Source organism: Parasteatoda tepidariorum, chromosome 12 (genome assembly GCF_982258835.1).
Source record: "Parasteatoda tepidariorum strain Cologne lab strain chromosome 12, Ptep-v5.0, whole genome shotgun sequence".
NCBI classification, from domain to species: Eukaryota; Metazoa; Arthropoda; class Arachnida; order Araneae; family Theridiidae; genus Parasteatoda; species Parasteatoda tepidariorum.
In genome coordinates this window covers 4,291,388-4,317,138 of record NC_141766.1, presented here as the reverse complement: position 1 = coordinate 4,317,138, position 25,751 = coordinate 4,291,388, and the positions used below count along the sequence as shown (strand labels likewise).

At 32.1% G+C, this 25,751-nt stretch overlaps 1 protein-coding gene and 1 long non-coding RNA gene across 8 annotated transcripts in view; one reads left to right on the top strand and one right to left on the bottom strand.

Annotated features, from left to right (window-relative positions):
• Positions 1-25,751, top strand: part of LOC122269199 (uncharacterized) — a 206,745-nt gene that overhangs the window by 49,211 nt on the left and 131,783 nt on the right. For 2 of the 6 annotated variants that reach the window (XR_011638375.2, XR_015430710.1), the window contains 2 exons: positions 17,445-17,563; positions 22,405-22,661. This is a non-coding gene — a long non-coding RNA (uncharacterized LOC122269199). Of the gene's footprint in view, positions 1-13,628; positions 14,095-17,444; positions 18,265-22,404; positions 22,662-25,751 lie in introns of those variants that run through there. The other 4 variants (XR_015430709.1, XR_015430711.1, XR_015430713.1 and 1 more) reach the window with 3 other exon arrangements.
• The window catches only part of LOC107453372 (uncharacterized), a 404,700-nt gene that overhangs the window by 259,196 nt on the left and 119,753 nt on the right, over positions 1-25,751 (bottom strand). For both annotated transcript variants that reach the window (XM_071188231.2, XM_087155622.1), the window contains exon 4: positions 9,647-9,691. The gene's annotated coding sequence lies outside the window, so the exon portion shown is untranslated. The remainder of the gene's footprint in view (positions 1-9,646; positions 9,692-25,751) is intronic.

The window sequence follows — 25,751 nt, the reverse complement described above, 5'->3', positions numbered from 1 at the left end:
AGTGAAGCATAAGGAATATGAAGTAATTAAATTGTCAAAGTGCTTTTTTAAGAAACTACAGCAATTTGTTGAGGACTTCATGTCACAGTTTGATTCAATAAGAAAAGGGTCTTCTACTGATCTATCAGTCATTTTTTGAGTAATAGTAAGTGTGTTCCACTATTTCTTCTGAGATTCCGTTGGGATTCCATAAACCATAGAATCAAGTAGAAGAGCAGCGACGTCATTTTTACAGAACGTGAATATACTATCATAAACATACAAACAACTAAACATACGCTTTTAAACGCGTAAGTTCTAAGGATTTGCAGCGTCACATAGTGAAAAATGTTTGAATTAAATTTAGAAATTCTTTGAAGAAAAATAATTCATAGTTTTTCAGATGAATTTACTGCAAGAATTATATTTTTTGTTGTAGTAGTAGTTTGTTAATGTCAAACTAGAGCTGCAGAATGGGCTATTCTAGTTTATTTTATAATCGTCATTGAAAAGCCGACGCAATGTTTTGGGTTTACGACCACTAATGTTCAACTCAGAAGCCTTGTAATTTTGAACCCAATCCAGAAGACAAGGGAGCTCCATAATCAAGTATTGGGAGAAATTAAGATTCGTGGTGGACTTTTTAAGGGAACTAACTCGCATTTACGTTACATGGAGAGGAAAGCCATAAAAACCTCCCACGATTAGCCTGGTATCAAGGGAACTCTAACCCTTGATTTGTCTACCACTGAGGATATTTTATGTCAGCCCTGTTATCGGTGCAAGCCGGATGCGGAATTCGTATTGACCAGCCATCGCTGGGATTCGAACCCGGATCACCTCATTGGAAGGTGAACATTCTATCTCCTGAGCCATCATTGCTCAACAATGGGTTATTGGCGACTGTTTGAAAAACATTTTGTAAGATAATCTCTAGACATGTCGTTACAATTTTGATTCTCTGCGTAAGGGATATCTTCCCGGCTTTGGTAGCCCAAATGAGTGAAGTCTAGCACTTTACGGTAAAACAAGGTTCAGTACTGCACACCCTCGATCTCTTCGTAGTTAAATTTTAGTGGTCATCCACCTTCTCACTGAAATCTGCCAGTGATGCTTGGCTTCGGTGATCTACTGCGAACAGTGTTTCTCGATCGGTCCACATATTTTAATCTTAACCCTTTTGCTGCAATAAATCGTGAATCTAATTTATTTTGAAACAATTGAAAGTAGTTTTAATAACAAGGGATAAAAATACAATTTTGAGAATCATTCTGATAATATATCTTCAACACAATGTTAAATCTGCTGAAAACTTTTCGCTTCCTTTCTGTACATTTCGACTCCCAAGCATTCACAGAATGTTACCTGTAAGTTGTAACTATTTATCTACCCCGAGCAACTATTTTACCTTAGCCCCAGTTTGTCTCGGCTCTATATGGATCCTATATGAACATGCACCGAGGAAAAAAAATAATGGGACTTTTTTAAATATTGATCCTATATAGTGGCAATATCGGCCTAATTACATCCAATATAGGGCCTATATTGGCTGAATAATGAATATTAAATATCTAACAACTTTGTATAGGGCCTGTTGTAAAGTTGCTGTTAAATATCGGATGAATCAAACAATTTTATATACTGCCAATGTAGGAAAATAACATTGAATTCTTATTGAGACAAGATTCGAGAATATTGGACTCATGAGGGCTCAAGTTATTTTGCTGCTAGGATGAATTGCAACGATTATGTTACTGTTTGCTATGCTATGCTGTTTACTATATTTTCTTTAGTCACTAGTCCTTTCCCTTGTTTACTATATTTCCTTTAATCCTAGTTCTTTATTCCTTTCTCTTTGTTTTACTATATTTTCTTTAGTTAGAGTTTTAGTTAAGAAGTTGAACTTGATAGTCGTAAACTCAGGTGTGATTCGGCTGTTCAGCATTGGTTATAAAATAAAATAAAAGACTTGTTTAAAACGAGAGTTAAAGCAATAGTAACACAAAATGTTTCTCGGTCTATTCTTCCACCTCCTTCCGTTTAGCGCAACTTTCTATACTCATAGTAAAATGGATTCTCAAGGTTACGCGATTTCCCCACTCTCCCTACTTTTCTCCTCTCCGTTAATTTGCAAATCTTGCCTTTTCTCAACTGTTAAAGTTACACTTTTAATGTAATGTTACATTGACTCTTTTTTATTTTAAATCTTCTTATCTAATTATTTCAAACCTTTATTTACTCTTAATTTTATAGCAGTTTTAGTTTATTCTATATGAAATTTTCACGTGATTTTTCTTAATTTAGTGAATTTTCTTTATTAAAACGTAATTGTAATGAATTTTTTTCTTGTCTCGCAAAATTTCATTTTGTTCGGGAAAAAATGTCAACTTTCGATTTACTTCTCATTAGGAATCATTGCACCGTCTGGGTTTAAATTTCTTGTGAGTGAAAAAAGTTCCTTAAAAGCTCTTTTGTGTCGCTTTTTGAAAGGGAAGCACAGTCAATGGGTCACTGTAGGCATTCATTCCTCTTATCTTCATCTATTTTTAGCGAGATATTATGAAAAAAAACTCTTAAAAAGAAAGTGAACGAGATATTACGCAGAAAGTAAAATTATCATTAAGCTCTTCTAACCAAACTATGGGGACCCTACTTCCAAGATTTATTCAGTGAAAGTGGGTTTTTGTCTCTCATTTCCTACACTCACTAATTAGCATATTTGAAATCACCTTCTCGAAAAACTAAGTTTGAATTCTGGAACATTAGATGAAAAGTTAATTCAGGGTTTATTTTTTGGTGCACTGTACTACTACATTTCTTAAAAGGACATCTTTCACTGTAGATTCTATTTTAATTGAAATTGATAGACCGCGGTTGTTATGGTGTTTGAAGTATAATGGTGTGTTTGGCCCGTAATTTCCTATGGTTAGAACTCCCAACTTTAAGGTAATAATTTGGCCCATTTCTCTGCCTCCGTTCCACGTATTGACGAAATGGGTATTCAAAAACTAGACTTGCTTTCTAGAGCCCACCTTTGCTACGAATTAGAGAGCAGATGACGTTCTCACTTTAGCTGTGATGGAAGTCCACCTATCAAAAGCGGGTCGATGCAAAAGGGGGATCATATTAATATGTGCTGCTCTAAATCCATACCAATGGGTGTCCGGATACTTTTAGGGCCAGATAGTATATTTCTGCTGTCTAGATTGTGTTATCCTTTTATGCCTATTCAATGTAGAAATATGATACCTCTTTTTCGAATATCAATCTATATTTCATTGTCTTTAATAATTTCAATTTCCAACACCCACCTCAATATTTACAACTGCTTTCGTACTGCTATGGGTAAAAATCAACGCTTTCAGTAATCATGGTAGCGGTGTGGATAGTGAGAAAATCATGTAACCTACAGAAGCCTACTTTGATTTTCAAAGATCCATTTCTTCCGCAGATTGATTTTATGTCAATATTAACTGGATTTTAAGTAACTCTAAATTACATTATTTATTTATGTTTTACAGCAGATTTCTTCCACTATGATCTGTAATGTTAATGTCGTACGCTTATTCGACCTTTTTAATAACAGCCGTCATCATTTTTCAATGCACCAGACAAATTGTAAAAGTGTCTAATATTTCCTGCATATTTAGAGCCGCGATGGCTCAGGGGATAGAGAGTACGCCTTCCGATGAGGTGACCCGGGTTCGAATCCCAGTGATGGTGGGTCGATACGAATCCACATCAAGCTTGCACTGACCACAGTGCTGTCGTAAAATATCCTCAGTGGCCGGCGGATCATGGGTTAGAGTCCCTTTGCCGTCAGGCTAACAGTAGGAGGTTCTCGTGGTCTTCCTCTTCATGTAACGCAAATGCTGTTAGTTCCATCGAAAAGTCCTCCATGGTGGCAAATTTCTCCCAATACTTGATCCAGGAGTTCGCTTGTCTCCTGGATTGGGTTTAAAATGACGAGGCTACGGAGTTGAACATTAGTAGTCGTAAATCCAAAATTGGATCGGCTGTTCAATGACGGTTATAAAAAAGAATATAAAATAATCAGCATACTTCTTATAGGCTTATTGCCTACATACATTTAGACTATTTAAAAAATGTATCGTCCATTGCTAATCAGCATGATACATTTTAGATAGTAAAAACTTATTATAAATAGCCTAATTCAATGTTTTTTTGAAGTAAATGTTCCTATAGTGAAATCTTATTTTAAATAGCCTTATTCAAGATTTATTGAAGTAAGTCTAAGTAAATTTTCTGACTGAGTAAGAGTAAAGGAGTCCTAATTAGCCTAAAGGCGTATCGACTGATTGTCATAAACCCAAAATATCAGACAGATTATAAATACTGAAGACTTTTCCAATTAGCCTAGTTTATTGCAGAATATGACCACGAAATTTGCAAAGAGCTGCATTTTTAATTTCGCATGTGAGAAATATACCACCAAAACGGACAACTATATTGGTTTAAAAACTGTAACCTTAAATATAAATTATACATCAATAATTATACTTCAAAAGATTCCGAGATCTTGAGTTTTCAAATCATTGATTGACTGCTAGAAAGGTCGGAGAACAGTCGATTCTGTATTATACCACCTTTCACCAGATTTTGAATACTGAACTTAAGCAACGAAAATGATCATGTTCTTGAGACCAAATATCAAGAACTTCAAAGAGTCTTGTCATACAGTAATGCCAATAAATTTGTTTTTAAGCTTCACAGTTTCGTTACTCATCTGACTTGAGTCCTTTTAATCTTTTACTCTTCCCGAAATTGAAAATTCATTTCAAATGACATCCATCATTTTTGGGTTACTGGAAAGGCTTTGTGCCCATACCTCCTTTCACCAAATTTTGAATAATGAATTAAAATTGAATAATGAAAATGGATCCTGCCCTTGAGACCAAACACCAAGAACACAGCAATACCCCAACCCGTAAAAAGAAGCTTTGGTCTACCTTATCCCTAAGGAAAATAAAGTTCTGAGCACTCAACAAAGCAACAGGTGAATTTCCCTTCTATAAAGTTGGGACGAAATTCTGGCACCTCAAATACTACTTGGAAAATGAGAAATATCTGCATAAAGAACAGCATGGGTTAAGAAAGGTGAGAAGTACAGAAAATGTCCTTCTTAGAGATACAAGGTTTGTTCAGAATGCAAAGGATGAAGACATACACTCGATTGGGAGAGCTTTAGACATTACGAAAGCCTTTGCCAGGTGTTTAATGCAGGGGTTGGAGAGGCTAGTACTCCTTTTTTTAACATACTCCTTTTTAAACATGCTTTTTAGCTTTCTGAAGGACTGATTTATGGAATAATTGTATTTTGGACTGCCATTTAACATTGGGATTCGCTCCTCTTTAGTGCCAATGTTATGACTGGTACTGATTAATACTATTTTTAAACAACTTAATTATCGTTTTTGATCACTTTTGCTGATGATATCTTTATTTTGCTGAAAGTATCATGCCACCATGCATTGGACTGTGGCTTTGTGGTCAAAAAGGATGGTCTCGCTATCTATGAAGAAATAAACAAGCTCTCGAGCTATGGCACGGGTGGATATATCATCAGCAAGAGGGAATTACAATTAAGAAACATCAGCTGGTGAAATGGTAGAGGGGAGAGTACTAATAAAGGAGCACCTTTAAACAGGTTGATACAAGGAGACTCATTAGTAGTTTTTACATAAACCAGTTTTACACCGTAGTATATCAGCAAAAATATTTTAAGAAAACAGCTGCCTGTGGATATTGTGACCAATACCAATATATTCTGAGCACTCCGAAGAAACCTCTTTAACAGACGTCTAAGACAAGAAAACTGGATCAATAGTAAAGAACAAAGGAGAGTTATCAAGTCTTTACTAAACACAGATGACCTGTTGAATCCTATACACACCATTCGATAAGATTCAATACGACCTCACAGTCGCCTATATTTAATCTTCATGATTGACCAGCCATTTTAACTTACTTCGATTGGTTTTATTGGTTGTTATGAATCTATCTGTTTTATAGTGCTTTTTTATTAACCGAACCTTTTCAAGCAACTTAATTTTAGCCATCAATGATTTTAATTGCTCTCGACCGTTTTCATTTTTATCTTATTTATTTTCAATAGATGCTTTTATTTATTGACCAGTTTGATTTTATAGATTTTAACTATTTATCTTGTGTTTTATTTGGTCTTAATTTATGGCGATTTCTCACTTTTAAATAATGTGTGGTACTATTTTAATTTATTTGATTTAATCCTAATTAATTTTATTCAAGCTAATTTTAATGTTTTTATTTTAATCACCTTTGACTGACTACTTTTGTTCTCATTTTATATCGGCTCAATTAATGTTTTTACAATTTTCTATCATTGATTTTAATTTTTAATTTATTTGTTTATATGGCTCCAATATATGGAGGTCTACACTCACCTGATTTTAAGCAATGGATTTTAATGGTTTCTGATTTATGGTTTGTAGTTTTAACTTATTGTTATTATTATTGCTTATTCTGCTATGATTGTTTCTTATGTTTAATTTTGTGCACTATAAAACAGACAGATGATGAGGAGGATAGCCCATTAAAAACACAATGTGTTAGTGTAACTCTTGCCTTCTATAAAAAAAAAACTTTGGCTGCTGAGACTTGGTTTTTATTTCCAGCGTTAATTTTCTCAATTGTACTAACGGTCAATGAATGGCATTTACCTATCTCAACCAAAAATTTTATGAGTCTGTTGCCATGTTTGATGTAATCCCATTTTGTTGGTTTTAATAAACGCCTAGATTGGTGGCCCAGCTGGGTCACTTGGTCGTAGTGCAATATTCCCTCATTGGAGATTTATCATGATAGCGGAGTGAACTTTTCGGTATACCCCTGGGGGGAGGCAGGAGATGAGCTGTAGTCACCATTTTGAACTTATTGAAGGAGAAAAAACACCTTCAACATTCCTACACAAAGAATTGTGGTATTGTTTCGTATGTTATTTTTTACGCTGAATTGAATGACAGAAGGCAATAGTTCTATTAGTTCGGAAGTTATAAACGAATTAGTAAGTATAAAAAAGTTCAATTTTTGAGCCAACAGGTAAATAAATAAGGCTTTTAATGCATTTTTTTCACATTGAATAAAATGAAATCGAAGCAAAGTGGCCGGAACCAATAGTTCAAAAGTTGTTGAAGTTTAAAAGCTCACTGATAAAAACAATTAAAGGGAGGAACATTTTTTTTAAAAAGAAAAGAATAAAAATGTCCTATATTCAAATAAAGTATCAGATTATAGCCAAACTCTTGCATCTGTGACGTCGTAAGGTGGTGGCACTCAGATCACATAACTCATTTGATAGCTAAGACTTCTAGTGCAAGAACATTTTGAAACATCGTTGCTGAGCCCAATTCTTATTTTTTGAATTTATCTCTTTACTCATTGTTAGTATAGCCAATCGTCTAGCCAAGATGGCAGATAGACTCCAGACGAGCCAATCACAGGCTACCTGTTTTAGGGACTTCGAGGTGTCGAGAAATGTGGTGTTCACTCTGTGGAAACAGTTCACAGAGACAGGAGTCCACTGACTAGGCCACAAAAGGGCAATAACACCGGCTCAACACCGTTACTTGAGACTTCTAGCCTAAAGGGACAGGCTCGCGACAGCGACACAACTATCTTACAACCTGTATAATGTGACAGGAACATCCATTTCACGGATAACAATCACCCAGAAACTTTGGCAAAATCCAAAATTTGAGTGAAATCGATAGAAATAGTTCCTGAGAAATCAAATTTTAAATATATGACATTTTTAAAATCTGATTTCTCAAAAATTATTCAATCGATTCCGTTTATATATAGTATTTTGCCACGTAAAGTTAAATAATTTAATGCAAAAAATTGTGTACTTTATAGTTCAAAATTTTTTCGACTATCATTGAATAAAATAATAAAAAGTAGTAAATATTTACTAAAATTTATTTTTTGCATGGAATTATCTTTGGATGAACAAATTTTATAATTGTGATCAAAAATATTTCAATTCGCCAAACAAATTCTCGAGATATGGCGAAATACGCAAAAAGTAAAATTAACATTAGGGATCCAAACTTTGGTTCGCTCTCCTGATCAAACTATGAGGACCTTATTTCGCAGATTGTGGCCAGCCCCTATATTTCGGGGATCAGAAATCCAAATCCGCCAAAAAGAAGGTATGTTTATTTAAAGAAAGTACGTTTTTGTGTCTGATTTCCTAGCTTAAAATATCGTCTGCACTAATTAATTAGCATATTTAAAGTCAACCTTTCGAACCATTAAGAGTGAGCCCTAGAAGCGTTAAGATCCAATCATTGGATCAAAAGTTATTGAGAGTGGTCCGCTTCTTTTGAAGCACAGTACTCTAATATCCTTGCACCCTATGTGAGACGCAAAGATCATTTGGTAAGCGTTCCATGTTAAGTGACAGGGTGTCAATCAATCGGTTAACGTAAAAATGTTAAACAGAGCCGTGGTGACTCCGGGCATTCACCTCCCAATCAGGTGAACCAGCTATGGTTGCTAGATACGAATTTCACACCCGGTTTCCACGGATGACGAAAAATATCCTCAGTGGTAGACAGAGCCACCAGGCTAACCGTAGAAGGTTTTCGTGGGTTTTCCTCGGCATGTAACGCAAATGCGTGTTAGTTCCATCCAAAAAAGTCCTTCACGATTGCAAGTTTCTCCCAATACTTGACTCAGGAGTTCCCTTGTCTTCTGAATTGGTTTCAAAATTACAAGGCTACGGATCTGAACATTAGTAGTGGTAAACCCGAGAAATTAGGCCGGCTGTTCCACGACGGTTATAAGATAAAATAAAATTGCAACAAATGTCCTAGCCGTAACATAAAATTAGTCAGATTCACATAAAAACCCTGTTTCAATTCTGTTTTAGAAAATGAGGAAGTATTGAAGGTTCTTATCCTCGTTTATATAATATCCATTTAGAGGACTTTTCTTACTATCTTATCCATGATTCCAGCGGCTGATCGATAATCATAGAATTAATTCGTGTGCCTATTGTTTCTTGGTCTAGTTTCGGTTAATTATAGTTCATAAAATTTCTTCCAATACTTGATCCAGGAGCTCTTCTTGATTAAGTTCAAAATTACAAGGCTGTGGAAACTCTAAATTGGGTCGATTGTTCAAAGACGATTATAAAACCTTATGCATTGTTCGTATGGCTTTCAATTAAAATGAATCCGGAGAAAGATCTCTCTAAATTTACATAATTTTCAATAATACCAAAAAAATATTCCAAAAATTCAATGTGAATAATTTTTACATTATTAAAAATAATTCTGTATCTTTTCTATTCAAGTCATGTTTGTAAACCATCTTTATTTTACTCATTTCAATCTTTTGCCTCAAAATTAAATTTTAAAAATATTTTTGCCATCCCAATGATATTAGATGAAGCTATAAAATACTATTAAAACTGCAAAATACTATAAAATACTATTATTATTTTTTTAGGTAGCATATTTTATTTTTGACCAATCAATTTCTAATTAGAATAATGGACTCATACGTTAAACCATTATGATTAACAGTTTCGAAAGGATGAAAGAAGAATTTTGTGTGATAAAATTTTATTGCATGTTAATGTAACACATGAAAATAAAATTACCTGAGATCCAAAACTACTCATCTTCACAATGCAGTTTGTGCCAATCTGAAAAACAACAATAGCAATTTCTGAGAATATATCTTACGAAAATTCAATAAAATGTAATGAAAAGTGAAAAAGGGAAATATATGGGCAGATTTCTAGAACCTTTAATTTTTGATTATAGAAAATAACAGGCACACTATTTTTACACCTCCAGAATTGTTTGAAAATGTATAAAATATCAGAAAATAATCGTGAACATCGAAAATTTTGATGCCCTTATAAAAATAAACAAAAAATTAAAATTTTTGAATTTTCCATATTTACCCTTTATTTTTCATCAAAAATTATTAGTATTGAAAAATTTTAATATTAAGTTAAATTGTTATAAAATGTATAAAAAGGCTTACTTTAATTATTTTCAGTCAAAAAATATCATCAATTAGTAAAACATAGGGAAAAAACTAATTTCTGATACGTTAAATTCAATTAATTAATCCTGAGGTTTGACAGGATTACGGCCAGGACAACCTAGGGAAGGAAAACTCTACTCAGATGCAACGCAATGCGATGCACACAAGACAGAAAATAAATTAGGCAATGACAAACGTGTTTGATTTATTTTAGCATTTACTTTTTAGATCTGGTTACGGTTTTGACATCGTTACCTCACCGAATGATAGTTTATGATAAATTCGATTAATTTTTAATTACTGCAAATAAAAATATTTCTCTATAATAATCAGGGCCGGATTTACGTATAAGCTAAATAAGTTGTAGCTTGGGGCCCCGAGATGACAAGGATCCTACTCCCCCCCCCCGCTTTTTTTAAAGTTCTATTCGGAGCTGGGTTCCTTAGAAGCCCAAAATGCATTTTTTTTCTTTTTTACATTGTCGGACATAATAAATATAAATAAATGACTGAATGAAACAAAAACCTTCGTTGTCACTAGTAGGGAACATATCATCTTTCAAGCAATTTGAGTATTAATACATTATTTATAAATAAGCAATTTTTTAGTTTAAAAGTAAAAAAGTTTTTTTTTGCCCCATCATTCGATCATCAGACTATTTAATATCTGTTTCTAAAGATCAGAATTCCCTTTTATTTTACTTCAAAATTGTACAAATGATATATTCAATGCTTTCATGTGATATGCAGCAGTTTTAAATAGCACTTTAAAATATCTAAAAAAGGACAGAAATTGTTAGTTCAGAAAAAAATTAACTAATACTTTTGAATAAGAATTTAAATAACTACACACGTTTGTTTTACTATCTCATTCTATATAGCATTATTTAGAGTAGACAGTTGCGTGTGGGTGTGATGATGACGTAATAAAAGAGGCATACAAAAAAGTTAAAATCCTCAATATTATTTATTTAAACTCCTCGAAAATGTAGTAAAAGAGGTATACAAATTAACTGTCGCAAACAAATTAATATTTAGTAAGAACGAAACAGAAATGATATCGAAATATGCTGAATCACTAATGAGACCGGGATGAAAGACATCGAAACCTATTTGATTGTAATTGTATAACTGGAAGGTGTTTCTAAAATTCTGAAATCTATCAGGCTTTAATTTTATTTTTCTGTCACAAACTTTATCAGTAATTAAAAATAATAAATTCGGTAGATTTCAATATTGGTTGTTTTTTCGTTGATTAAATGTTAAAAATTAACAGATATTTGTCTTTTAAAACATTTCATTCTATAATAAGATAATTATTCTACAATCGTAATTATCTAAAACTAATTGCTAATTGATATAAAGCTTTAGTGTGTTCCATTGATATGTTGAATGCTCGTTTTGGCTGGATGCCCGGGACTGTTGCTCTTTCACATCCTAGCCACTATACACCATCAAGAGCAGAGCTGATACTTTAAACTCGTATGACATTTATTCTCTCTGATATTTAATAGACCCTTTAATAAATCCTTAAAAATATAAGCCAAAAGTTTACATAAATAATGAAATTTTTTTTCTTGCACAAAAATTTAACAAATGCACTTAAAATAATTAAAAAGAAAGCAAAAATAATGAAGAAATATTTTCAATATAAACATCAATTAAATAATATCAGCTTACGAAATGGTCTTTTTATTTTTACAAACAGTATTAATGTAACTGCCCTCACCTGCTCCAGGGACTGCTGGATTGGGTTCAAAATGACAAGGCTACGGAGCTGAATATTAGTAGTCGTGAACTCGAAATTGGGTCGACTGTTCAACGACGGTTATAAAATAAACTAATAAATTTGACCGGGAGAGCCTGGTTGATAGAGCGTTGGACTCGTGTTCGTGAGAATAGGAGTTTGAATCCAGCCGGCAGAAGAATACCCATGTATAAAATGGTGACTGGTGCATGTTAAATCCGTCGGGGTCACAAAGTCCTCCAAGTTCTCACAACAAATAAATACCTCTGGGTACTAATCCAGCAGTTCCCATGTCTTCTTAATTGGGTTCAAAATTACAAGGCCACGGTGTTGAATATTAGTAGTCGTAACTCGAAATTGGATCGGTTGTTCAACGGCGGTTATAAGAAAAAAAATAAAACTAATAATCAAAATGTATTTTCTTGTTTTCTTTCTAACTCTTTGCATATTTTCTACGCACTTTCAAAATTTCATGTTTCTAAGTATTATAGATTTTGTAACGTAAAAAAAAAAAAAAAAACAATTGAGAAAAAAATTCGCGAAAAAATCATTAAAAATTGCAAATAAAATATATTCAAAATGAATCTAAAAAAAAACTCTATTAAATATATAGTGGCTCAGCACGCCAAATTTTTACTCTGTGCTTAAAATGGGTTTCTTTTGTAACTTTTTTCCCTCGTTCAAAAAATATGTGCAATAAAAGAAAAGTTCTACATAATAGTCTCGTCACAATTAATATATTTAACAATAAAGTGATAGTATCAAATTTTTTAATAATATAATGCTAATACTCAACAATAAAAAATAATGACAGTTTACTTTAGGTGTATAGAAATGGAATTGAACTTATAAGGGCCCCATCATTTTCAGTAGCTTAGGGCCCCACCAAGCTTAAATCCGGCCAATGATTCAAGTTTGTTCTACTTTAAATAAGCTTTTGGAATATCACTAACATAAAACTCGCAGAATTGGATTGTATACCTTTTTTTTCAATTTTTGCTGGTTACGGTTTGACGTGCCAAAATTTGGAGATAAACTTTAAGTGTTTGCAAACGTCAATATTCACGAAAAATATCATTCAAGAAAATATGATAGTACAGCTGAGATATTAAATTATGCGTTTAGTGATTTTCAGTTTTTTTTAAGCAGAATACATATTGAAAAAAAATAAGAAGTATGTTAAACACTCTAAGCGACACTCATAAAAAGTTGTCAAATGTAGGATTGAAGTAAGAAATGAAAGCCAAAAGTAAGTTACTCGCGATCAAAACTGTACGCATCTTAAAGTTAGTAATGCATAGTTATTCCTGTAATTTTATTAGAATTAACTTTCGCTTATTATGCTATATATTTATAAGAAAATTTTGAAGACATATAGGTTAATGATTCCTGAGATTCGCTCCCTGGCCAAATTATTAGACGCACAATAAGATTCTATGTAAAATCTTAATTATCAGGTGATAATATACTGCTTTATTGTTTTGACGCGACTGAAACCGGTTTGTGTCACATTTACACTTAATGTAATGTGACAATTTTAATTTCTAATTTTACCTAAGCCTTTAATTTTTCTTTAAACGTTATTCCTCTTTTTTTATTTTAGCAATCTTTTTAACTTTCTTGGTGACCTTTCTCATGGTCAGCGCGGTCATCGCACTTCCTGTGGGGAAAGTCAACCAACCCCTCTATTCACGCCTTTCTTTTTCTTCTTTTAATTTTAGGGGGGCTAACAAACCAATCTCTTTCCTTTAAATTTCAAACTCTCCGCCTCTTTTAATTTAATTGGCCGTAATTTTTCTGGTCCTATACCAGTTAAGGAATTTTTTAAGTCACTTTTTTTTTAAGGATATTCTCTGTTGGTTTTTCCTTCTTGCTGGTGCCTTTTTTTTTTCTCCGCGATGCGGACTTTGGTCCGTATCGAGGGATTTCTTTTTTACATTTTTTTTTAACCTTTATCTTAAATTAAATCCATAGCTGTAATCAATTTCTGAAAAATTTAAAATCAACAGTTTATACCTTTAATTTTTCTTTAACATTAAAAGTCCTCTCAAATTTAAGTTTTCTTTTCATATTTATTTTAACGATTAAATTACTCGTTCTTTTATAATTTACTTTTATGTAGGACGCCTTCATTGTTTTAATTCTCTTATCACCCATTTCTAATAATCGCCATTCATGTGTAGTAAATGTAACGATCGATATTTGTTACTAAATAAAAATAATTTGTTAATAATTGAATGTGGTGCTGAAGTGCTTATTTCCCAGTCTTCCTTTGATGTCTGTTTGTTTAATATGTCCTCATGTACGGTGAGTACCCTTTTATTATTGTTTTGGGCATTGTATTCTTGATAATATTGGAAACATCAATTTACCCCATTTATCTTAAATACTTATATATTGTTTGGATATAGCATGACTTTATCGTATTTATCATTAATCTTTAATTTTCTTAATTTTCACCCTTATTTATCTTTAATATTTAATTTATTTTAGTTTCGCCCTTTTTCCAAATTTGGTGATACCAAATCATCCAATTTGTTCAAACCTCACACTTTGTGACCCTTTGAACCTATTGGGTTATTGCAAGGGCGCCGGCAGAATTATATAAAAGGAGGTACAACCCTCTAACAAGCTACCCCCCCCCCCCAAAAAAAAAATTTTTTTTTTAAATATTCTGTTATTACATTTTGTTTTGTTATTACATATACTTTCATTTGTTAATTTTTTCAATATACATTTCTTCATTGTTAACAAGATATTTTTCAAAAAAGTACGAATTTCGTGTACTTGCAAATTTTGCCACGAGACACTACAAACAGTAGTTTCGTATACCAATGTGTTTGCGCACGATTAACATTGGTATTTATTGTGTTGATGAAGTTTCACAGTTGTGAGAAGTCAGTTTGTGTTATACACCTTTGTTAAACTAAATAACTAATAGAAAATATAATATTTCTTATATTTTATGAAATGAAATTTAAAAATATAGCTTAGATATCTATCAAGTTTGTGCATGCTCAGTGTGCATAAGAAAAGAATCAAAGATGACTCATTGAAAAAGTTATAAACTGATTTGGACAGCAAACAAGACGATTACAGTTCTTATTTGATTAAATAAAATTTTAATTGTTATGCATCAATAATTACTAAATTATTTGTTTTTCAATAAAAATATGTTTAATAGAAAAATTTATTACAAATTTATTTTTCTGTATCTCTTTAATTGTTTAAAAAAAGGCAGGGGGGTGCAAGTGCACCCCCTTGCACCCCGCTGCCGGCGCCCTTGGGTTATTGTTATCCCACAATAGCATTGTACAACCACTTTCCTTAACGATCACATTCCCCTTTAATTTAATTTAATTACCCTTTTATATATTTCGGCCTTAATTATATTTATCACGACGTTTCAATCATTTGACTGTTTTTTAATCATGACTATATCCAATTACTGGTACATATACCAAATATTTCAATCTATTAATTATAATTCACAAATAACTTATCTTATGCTCACCAAATTAATAAAATTTATTTAACTCTTACAGTTTGCACTTGTTTACATTCGTGTATCAATTGGTAAACATTGTAACGCAATACCTTAAAAATAAATACAAATAGGAAATATGTAAGAAATCTGAATAAAAACCCATTACATGTATGTTTAAATATTGCATATAGACGTATTGAAATTTAAGTATTGCATATAAACTCGTGCAAAACCATGTAATTATTAAAACACGTCTAATCATTACAATATAATACCTGATATAATAAATATTCTTCTAATTTATCCAATCTTCATATTTAAATTATATATTGTCTAATTTAAGCAACGAAAACACGAACGTGCAAACCGGTTTCAGTCGCGTCTAAACAATAAAGCTGTTACCAGATAATTAAGATTTTACATAGAATCTCGTGTCTAATATTCCAGCCAGGGACTGTATATGTACTTTATATGTACATAGGTCTACAAAAATGACAAATTTCACGGTTATGGAAAGTAGTGCTTTTGGCTCTTTATCTAAGTTATTGACCCTAAAAGCATGATTTTGGAATTTATGTTAATATTTTAGTTATCAATCTTTTTTGGTAATTCATGTTATATTTCCTCGCATCGAAACCAATGACGTTCAAGCAAAGCTGACTAAATTTTGTTTGTACCTAAAGTTCATTCTATCAAAATAAAGTCTCTCAAGTCTTTTAGGATAGTTTTTTTTTATGTTGAGAACCTTTTTTTTTTTCTTGTATGTTTTCACCGTAAAAATTTAAATTACGGCATTCAGGGATAGATATAAAAATGGAATAAAAATACGGCTCTTTTTTTCATTTAAAGCGAAGGGAGAAGAAATTTTAATGACATGATAAATTATGAGTGAAAAAAAGAAAAAAATGTAAGAAGCCGTAGACCAGGGGTGGCGAACCTTTATACACCAACGTGCCATTTTTTCTGAAAAATTGTTTAATGATGTCATAGACGTGCTGTCAAATAATTTGGACTTCGTGATTATTGGGAAAATAATAATACTAAATACTATCAACTCAAAACTATTTACATTGAAAAAAAAAATACATTTTGCAATGTCTCAGTTATAGGCGTAATTCAACTTAAAGTAACATCAGTGTGACTTCTGTTGCTGCAGATTAGATGACAAATAACTTATATTAGGTTGTAAGATGTTAGTTTAAGCAAGACTGTTAATTTTTTTTTTGCTAGTTACTTATTGTTAACTTGTTTTTTATGGTTATTAATTGTTTTTTTAGCATTAATTGTTATTTTTTTATTAATAGTTGTTTATTATTTTGTTTGTTTTTGTGAATTTTAATTTAATTGTTACATATTCTTTATAATGTAATAACATTTGTGTAATAACAATTCATAGTGCAATAACAATTGCGATCGGTGGTGTGCCCAAAATATTGTGTCACGTGCCATAATTGGCACGCGTGCCACTGGTTCGCCATCCCTGCCGTAGACAGTTTAGTTTACTATATAGCGAAATCATTAAGTCAATACAGCTCGATATGAAGATTTTCAGTACAGGCATAGATCAGTAGTTTTCCAAACTTAACAAGTAAAGAGGAATTGAGACAAAAATTAGATCCTAATAATCGGTTTTTGGGTTGAAATTTAGATACGATACACGATATCAAAATCCTAAAAAAGAGCTGCACCCTAGGATTCTTCGGAGCACTAATTAGGAATCACTGCCCTAGACCAACGGTGCCCATATTTTTCTGGTTACGGAACCCTAAAAAAAAAAAAACTTCTCTTATTACTGCCCCATCTTTAAAAAAAGTTCATTAACAGCTGAAAATATGGTAAAAAAGGAGAAAAACTTCAAATTTAATAGGAAACATTTAACGTGAAGAACAAAATTTATTCATTAATTCACCAATAAATCTAAAAATTGGGTTTTATATTTGATAGTTGAATTCATAAGTCTGTAGCGGCTTCTTGTCTAGTAATTTTTAGCATGTGTATAAGTCAAATTAATTTTACTAATTTGAAAAATGGTTTATAAAAAATAAATGTTTTAAACTGTTAGAATGCATTTTATGAATTTGGTTATTTTATTTTGAATTTCGATGAGAAATGCTAATGTATTATGCGTAAATAGAATACTCATGGAAATGTCTTTTTTCCCTCTTTCCAGGACTCTGCGGAACACCTTTTAGGAACGCTGCACTAAATATCGTCATTTGGGATCTTACTGCAACATTAGAATATCAAGAAATTGTCATTTTTAAGCCTCTCTTTAAGTGATACTACATGGTGAATATTATAGAATTAGCAAACCGACATACTTAAAATTTGACATTTCGTATCTTATATATATAAGGAAAAAGAAAAAACAGTTTTTAATCCAGCCAATAAAGTGAAACAGGGAAAGAGATTTTTAATTGCAGTGATGGCAAAAACTGACAAATAATTAACTATGAATATAGCGTTTAATAAGTGTGAAACTTCCATAAGATATACTCGATATCATGTGAAAGTCGAAATATCAATATGTCGTCCAGTTGATATGTTGTCCACCATTTTCTACCAGAAATTGAAACCGATAAACGGTTTAATAAGATTACATCTGAGTGACATTATGAATGTGTCATGCAATGCTTGTCTTAAAGTCTGTAATTCAGCTAATTTTTTTCATTAAACTACTGAACCCTACTATGAACTATTTCTTGAACTGTTCTGACAACTGTTTCGACGAACTGTTCTAGAATCCGTTGAAAAAAGGGTATGTTTATTCAAATAAAATACGCTTTTTGTTTCTGATTTTGTAACTTAAAATATTGTCTGCATTAATTAATTAGCATATTTGAGGTCACCCCCTCGAGCAATTAAGATTGAGTCCTAGAACGTGAAGAGCCAATCATTAGATCAACAGTTATTTCCGTTTTTTTTAATTTTGCGCACTGAGTGTGCCTCTTGGCTAGGAGTTCGAGACGCTTGGAGTTCGATTCATGTAGTAGATCACTTTATTAAAAATTTTTGAAAATTTCTTATTTTACTTTATTATTTTATTTTATCTTATTTTATTTTATTTTTTGAAAAAAAAAATTGAAATGAAACTCTCTCTATAATATATATATTATACGAAAATATTGTCTGCGGTAGCCTACTGGTTAGAGCATCCGATGGGGCCGGGATTCGATCCTCAAAGCCACTAAGCCCCAATGAGTACGTACGGTATACGTGCTCGTAAAATCTGTGGAATTCTAAAGCCATGTGGTCGGCTAAATTGAAAAAGTGGCCTCACAAATGGGTGGTGCTGCCATCTATCCAGGGGTTCTGAGATACGTCGAAATTTCATTTAAGCGTTGCTCTCTTGTCTTGTTGCTTAAATGATTTAATTCACAAGGTCAATAGCATGTGAGCTTGGTTTGTTCGAATTCTATTAGAAACAACCGCAACATAAAAAAATTATGTTTAACTTCCAATTAACGCTTTCTTTTCGAGGCTGGTTTTAAAACCAATTTGTTCCTTTTTGTTCTTTTTTTATTTCTGATTAAGATATTCTAAAAATTAAATTTAAAGAAATGGTGCAGTGGCTTCCTTTATCATGCCTTAGGGAAGATTCTCCGAGCTAAAAGTAGTTTGTTTGATTGAATTGTACTATATCCCATAAGGAATCCACTCTAATGTAATGCTGGTTTTAAAGCTGAAAAAGTTTACACAAGATTGGGAGGTTGGTGAGCGTGGTGCGGAGGCCGGGTTATGACTATCATCCTGCGTCCTCCAATCTAATTTAGCTCAGATCATCATTAAAGTTGAATCCGTCGTGAATAACCTATTAGTGTAGATATAGTGTGATGTTAACAACCATACCAAAACTTAATTTCTTCTTTTTTTTATAGTTTTAGCTCAAATATAGTCATTTTTAATGAGTAGCGGAATTTTTTTTCATATTTCATTAAACAATTTTTTTTCGAAAAATGTATTTGTTTCAGTAAAAGCAATATGACAAAGAAATAGAAGTTTCGACTGAGTAATAGCCGATAGTAGAGTCGTATAACACGCAAAACACACCAATTTCAATTTAGTTTTCCAGCAAAACATCTTTTTTTAATTAAACCCATGGATTCCTCAGATATTATTCATCCGATATTCTCCCCTTTACGGGATTATTAGGGATTTATCAAAAATGTAGCAACAAATTTTCAGGGTACATCATAAACAATTGCATAGCAACCCTGAACGCCAGGGATATAAAAGGCAGAACAATCTGATAGGACACATGAGAATGATTAATTGAAAATAAATCTTTATTATACATCATGAGTGTAAATGACCAACTAAATTAATACAGTTTACAGAGCCGTGGTCGCTCAGGGGATAGAGTGTTCGCCTTCCAATGAGGTGAACCGGGTTCAAATCCAAGCGATTACTGCTCGATTTGAATTCCGCACCCGGCTTTCACTGACCACAGTACTGACGTAAAATATCCTCAGTGGTAGACGGATCATGGGTTAGAGTCACCTTGCCGTCAGGATAACCGTGGGAGGTTTTCGTGGTTTTCCTCTTCATTAACGCAAATGCGGGCTAGTTCCATCAAAAATCCCTCCACGAAGGTAAATTTCTCCCAATACTTGATCCAGGAGTTCTCTTGTCTTCTTGATTGGGTTCAAAATTAAAAGGCTACGGAGTTGAACTATGGTAGTCGTAAACCCGAGAAATTGGGTTGGCTGTTCAACGACGGTTATAAAATTAAATGAAATACAGTTTATTAAATTAAAACAGATGCCCTAAGTTTTCCCCAGTGCCAACAGAAAATTAGTCCCATTCACATAAAAACCTTGTTTCAACGCTGTTTTAGAAATTGAGGGAGTTTTGGAGGTTTCTATTCGCGTTGATAAAATATCCATTTAGAGGACTCTTCTTACCATCTTATTCATGATTCCAGTGGCTGGCAGATGCATGGAATTAATTCGTCTGTTTATTGTTTCTTGGTCTAATTTTGGTTAATTATAGTTTATGTTCATTATTATTAAATGCTGTCTATTGATATTCCATTAATCGAAATTCTTTTAATAGTTTGTAAGAATCGTCAAATATGCAAATGTTAGAGCTTTTTAAATTGAAATATTAAAATTTGTTCCATAAGTACAGAAAGAAAAATAAACGTTAACAGAGAAAGTGCCAATTATTTTATTTATTACTAATGAGAATGACTATTTCTTTTCCCTCATTTGTACAAGATTGTTAATACTTATAACTCTATTTATTAATATTTTAGTTTTCTCTTCACCTTAGTTTGTTCCATTTCTGAAAAATATATCCCAAATTTTTAAGCAATTGAAACAAAGACAAGAACACTTCCAAACACAGTTTCAAAAGTAGGCGAGCAAGAGTTGAGAAGTTTCTCGAACCACGTGAAAGAATTGGGGAAAAGAATTCAGATTGTTGACTGAATGTAAACTATAATAAGCTTCTTAAAACCGAAAGAAATTTAGAAAGCCTCCCTTATATTGTGCTTAGTTTAATATTGTGATTTTTGTTTAAATTTTACCATTTATAAAAGTTTTCGATTATTCGCAAATTCTAACATGTGGTGAGCCTAAGAAAATTAATATCACAACATAAATAACTGTAAGATTTGCATTGTTTTGTGTTTTATGTCTTATTTGCCTATATTTGTGTAAAATATTGCTGTTTGTTATTTTTGAGGTAACATCATAAGATGCTTGTGGAGTCTTCAAAATTTATTTGTATTTTGCTTCTTTGAAAGTTATATTCAAAGAAAGTGTTAATGGTAAACACTACAAGTATAATAATATTGGATGACGTGCTTTCTCAAGCGTTAAAATCAATCAAAAGTAGTAACCGGAAGTCTTACGACGAATTTTAACCCCTAGCGCCATCTGTGCTTTAAACAGGCAACCATCCATAATGAGCTAAGGCGGCTTGTAATGCTTGTAATTGCTCTGGCAATGACGTTTGCGTAAGTGAGGAAAACCGACTTGAGTGAATGAGGCAACACGCCACCTGGGGAGAAGACCAGTTCCATGTCTTCCCCCTTCTCTCTCCTCCTCTTCTGAGTTGGAATGTACTACGATATTTTCCCCCTTCATAACATTTTTTGTATATAATTGTCAAAAAAATTTTCTAAAATTTCAACAAAGCTTACTTTAAGAACTATGTTAATTATAGTTTTCCTCTCCATATAGTTTCCTAACTTAAATTTTTTTAATCTATTTGAAAATAAAGGCAAAAAATTGCGTAATCCCTTCTTCTATGACTGTTCACCCGCTCCGGGTGAAAGAATGCTGCTATAGATAGAGACTCTGCATCACCTATTTCGATAGTTGGACACGACTGAACACAGCGCTTTTTATGATTTGAGCAAGTATTGCTATGTCTGACTTGACTCCATATACAAGTGATTCACGAAACAAAAAGATATCTAGCCCAATAAATCAGTTGGACTTGGCCCTTAGCAGTAAAAATTGGTAGAAGCAATATCTCATAAATTAAATATACGATCATTTGGTTTCTTACAACGAGCTTCATGCTTATATTGAAGCATCTTTTTTAGTGTTGAAATGCAGAATGTGAGATAGAAACAGAAATGCAAATAAATGACAGGCAAGTAATATCAGGGATAAAAGGGGATAGCCAGTTGGGTTATCAAATGAGCGTAATGGAGCAGCATCGACACATTGCCGCGAAATGTCATATAGCGATGCTGAACGACATTTTAGGTCTTACAATTTTCCATCTTCTTGATATGCTTTACTTTACCATAAAGTTTGTTTCAATATTTTTAAGATAACCTGAAAATTATCAAATTATCTACTATAATCCATAAAAAGCTTTGTGTGATATCAATATTTTCAAATATTTTACGAGTTTCAAAAGTTCCTTTTCGTAAAAAATTGATACGTGAAGCAAAATTCAAATCAAAGATATTAAAACATTATAGAAACAGTGAAGAATTTAATTATGAACGGCATAAAAGCATTGGATAAATTGCTTCTGTTACATCGATGATTGAAAAATAATATTTCATGGAAAATTCGACTGGAATTAAGATATTTAAATAAGCTGCATATTTGTTACTTTAACCTTGTCAAAACTTATTAGTTTGGAAAATCTCTCATACTTTTTAGGTTTTATCTTGAAGCCGTTTAGCCTCTATTGCTTGTCGTCGCTAAATGTTCTCCACAATTTAGTAGCTAGTCCAGCTCGTCGAAGAAAGAGTCTCAATCGCTCTCGGATATCTTCGATGTGAGGCGAGTTAATGGATTTATAAATTTTTGCTTTTTTTAACAAAATTTTTGATTTTTTGAAAAAAAAAATGTGTCATGCAATTTTTTAGTCATTCAACATCAAGCATGAGATGATATTCATATGATGATACTTCGAAAGTTGCAGCAAACTTATTGAATAAAAAATTTAACGCACCCATTTTCGCATTATCGCACCCTGAAATCATTTGCAGACTCAAGTATTTTACTTCAAGTTGTTCAATTAAACCAATCAAGTTAAAACTTAGTTATTAGTTTGAGCACAGCATGTTGCTTAAATTCATAACAGCTCTTGCTGAATATTGATAACATTGGCTAATATTTGGAAAGACTATTATTTCAAAAACCATATAAACCTACTGGCTATTATTTCAAAAAATAATCGTAGCCGCGCGTTTCCATATGAAGATAAAGTGTAATAATAATTTCTGTTGATGTCATTTTTGAAAAGGGTTACATTTAACATTGGTGTCTTTTTGTGTTGCTTAATTGTCGAATATCTTCTTTCTGTGTAATGTTTTGAAGATTCCAAAAAAATTAACATTTTGAATTTGCCAAGAGGTTATCAGCTAAAAGAGTAAAAAATAAATCTTAAAGTTAAGCCTTGATTATTTATAGATATTCATGTCGAAATATTAAAAAAAAAAAAGAACGAAAATCGGGAAAAAAATAATGATGAAATATCTATTTTAGAAATAATTTTACATTACATTCGTCTAGTTTTGACGAGTGAAATAATTAAACGCTTCAACTTTTGTGGGCAATTATCGTTTGGTAAATTTAAACCATAGATTGCTATAAAATCTCGAAATTCAGTCACTTCATAATTTTACTCTACTGTTTTAGTCAATGACAACAATGATTGTGCGATGCAGTTTTTATACGAAAAAAAACATGTTTCTTTTTTCCTAATTGACAAATTATCTGCTTTATACAAAAAAAAATAACGATAGAATAATAAAACTAAAACATGCATATTAAAAAAAATACATTTTTAAAAAAAAATTGGATTGTTTCAGCTTCAACTGTAATTTAAAGCTAGAAAGATAAGATTTACCTGATTATGCTTATGACCCATCAAATAAGGGTGAACAATTAGGTATCTAAGGGGAAAAGTTCACACAATTTAGTTTAAATTAGGCCGAGTAAAATTTAAAACAAAGGGAAGGCTCACAATCTAAGACATTTTAATTTGAGGGATGAGAAAAAACAAAGATATCTACAAAATGAATGCACCTTGTTAAACTTAAATATTTAGTGGGAGTGGATTGACCTTTAAAGCATAATTAGTCCAAAACCTACCGAAGATAAATGAAATACATGATAGGTAACCAAAAAAATTTCAGCCAAGCCTTGATGTTTACATGAGGTAGTACAAAACTGACGTTTTTTAAGTACAAAATTGGAGGCAGAATATAAAATAGAAGTAATGCAAACACTACGTGAGCACTACTTCTTTAGTTTTGACAATTTTATTTTTATTTTATAACCGTCGTTGAACTGCCGACTTAATTTTTTGGGCTTACGACTATTAATGTTTAACTCCGTACCCATGTAATTTTTAACCTAATCCAGATGACAAGGGAACTCCTAGACCAAGTATTGGGATCACATTTTAATTTTGAAATGAATTTTTGATTTAGAAATAGAATCAAGTATTAACTTGAAATTTTCTAAGTTTTAAAGTAACGTCATAAGCAAATATTAGTAAAAAAACTGAGATAATTAACTGGCCAAATAAAATATTACTGACACCGAAATTGTTGCTATGCAACTGTTTTCAGGCTACTGTAAAACCAAAACATTCATTACTGGAGAATACTATAAAGAAATCTTGTAATTGTGCTTAATATTTATAAACTTTGCAACACTAAACATTCTATCCCTCAAAGGTCAAAGCAAAATATTTTTCAGATGCCATACATTATGCTAAAGTGGATGACAAAAATGGATAACCCTTTAATTTTTTTTATTTTCAGAAATGAGTTTTTCGAGAAAGGTCTTTAGAAGGCCTTTTTTATAATCATCTACTATATAAAAGTTTAGATTAAAGAGCTCCATATTAAGACCTGAAATTAGCCGAAACTTTAATTATTTTGTAAATGCAAAAATATTAAAAGTAGTAATATCGAAGTTTTTAAACCACTTGTAAATAATAAAGATGGAGGTGGCTACTTGAGACCAATTAGTGTATAAGTACATTCTAGGCATTTCATTACACCAAGAACTTAGTTTTGGTGTAGAGATGAAACAACACTATGGTTTAAACCATTTTTGGCGTTCAGACACACGATTTTTTTTTACAGTGTATTAAATGACTTCATAAAGTCTGCTTAGATTTTGTCAATCCTTTTTAATTCGTCTGTATATTTTCTCGGTTCTACGAGTATGTTTGATTTACAAGCTAATTTTATTTTAAGAATTAGTGAATGTATACATCTTAAATGAATATATTGTGTAGTAAGAATAACTTTACTGACTCTCATGCTTATCTTATTTTACAATAATTATAAATTTTAGTGTTGCCAAAAGTGGCGATAGCTGCTTTACACCAAGTAGTGTAAAAGAACAATTTTCTAGTGAAGTGAAGGAATAAAGAGTTATCTACACTAAATTTACGGAGCTCCGAAAAACAAAACTTTCTACGGTATTAACTTGAAATAAAGTTATCATTCACACAATTTTTAGAGTTCTGCAACACCAAATTCAGAGTTTTCACAATGGTCTCTACACCACTTTCATGTAAAGTACCATTTCTGGTAGAAAATACACTAATTTTTATTTACTATTCTTTTTACAGTGCATTCGCATTAAATATTTTTTTTTTTTTTGGAATTTCTCACAAAATATTAAGGTATGTCAGTTTTTAAATACTGATCAATTTATGTTCGTTTGTTGGAAAAAACGTGCTTCGCAGAAAAGTTCTCCAAATTATCGGTGTAATTTTGCATGCTTTTATTTGCGTCAATCATAAGCAAAACAGTCCGTTGTGGTTCATGGAGGTTTAAGTTTCACAACGGCATGACACGGGCAATGTGTTAAGCATTGCGCACCGACTGATTTTAAATTTTTAATTTCCAGACTAACTGATACCCATCAATCTGAAACTAGATGAGCTCCAAGCCACACTCGGATTGTACCATAGCCACCGAGAAATAAGGCCGTTGAGATCACCAAGATTATTAGTGACGTCACAAACAGTAGTTTTT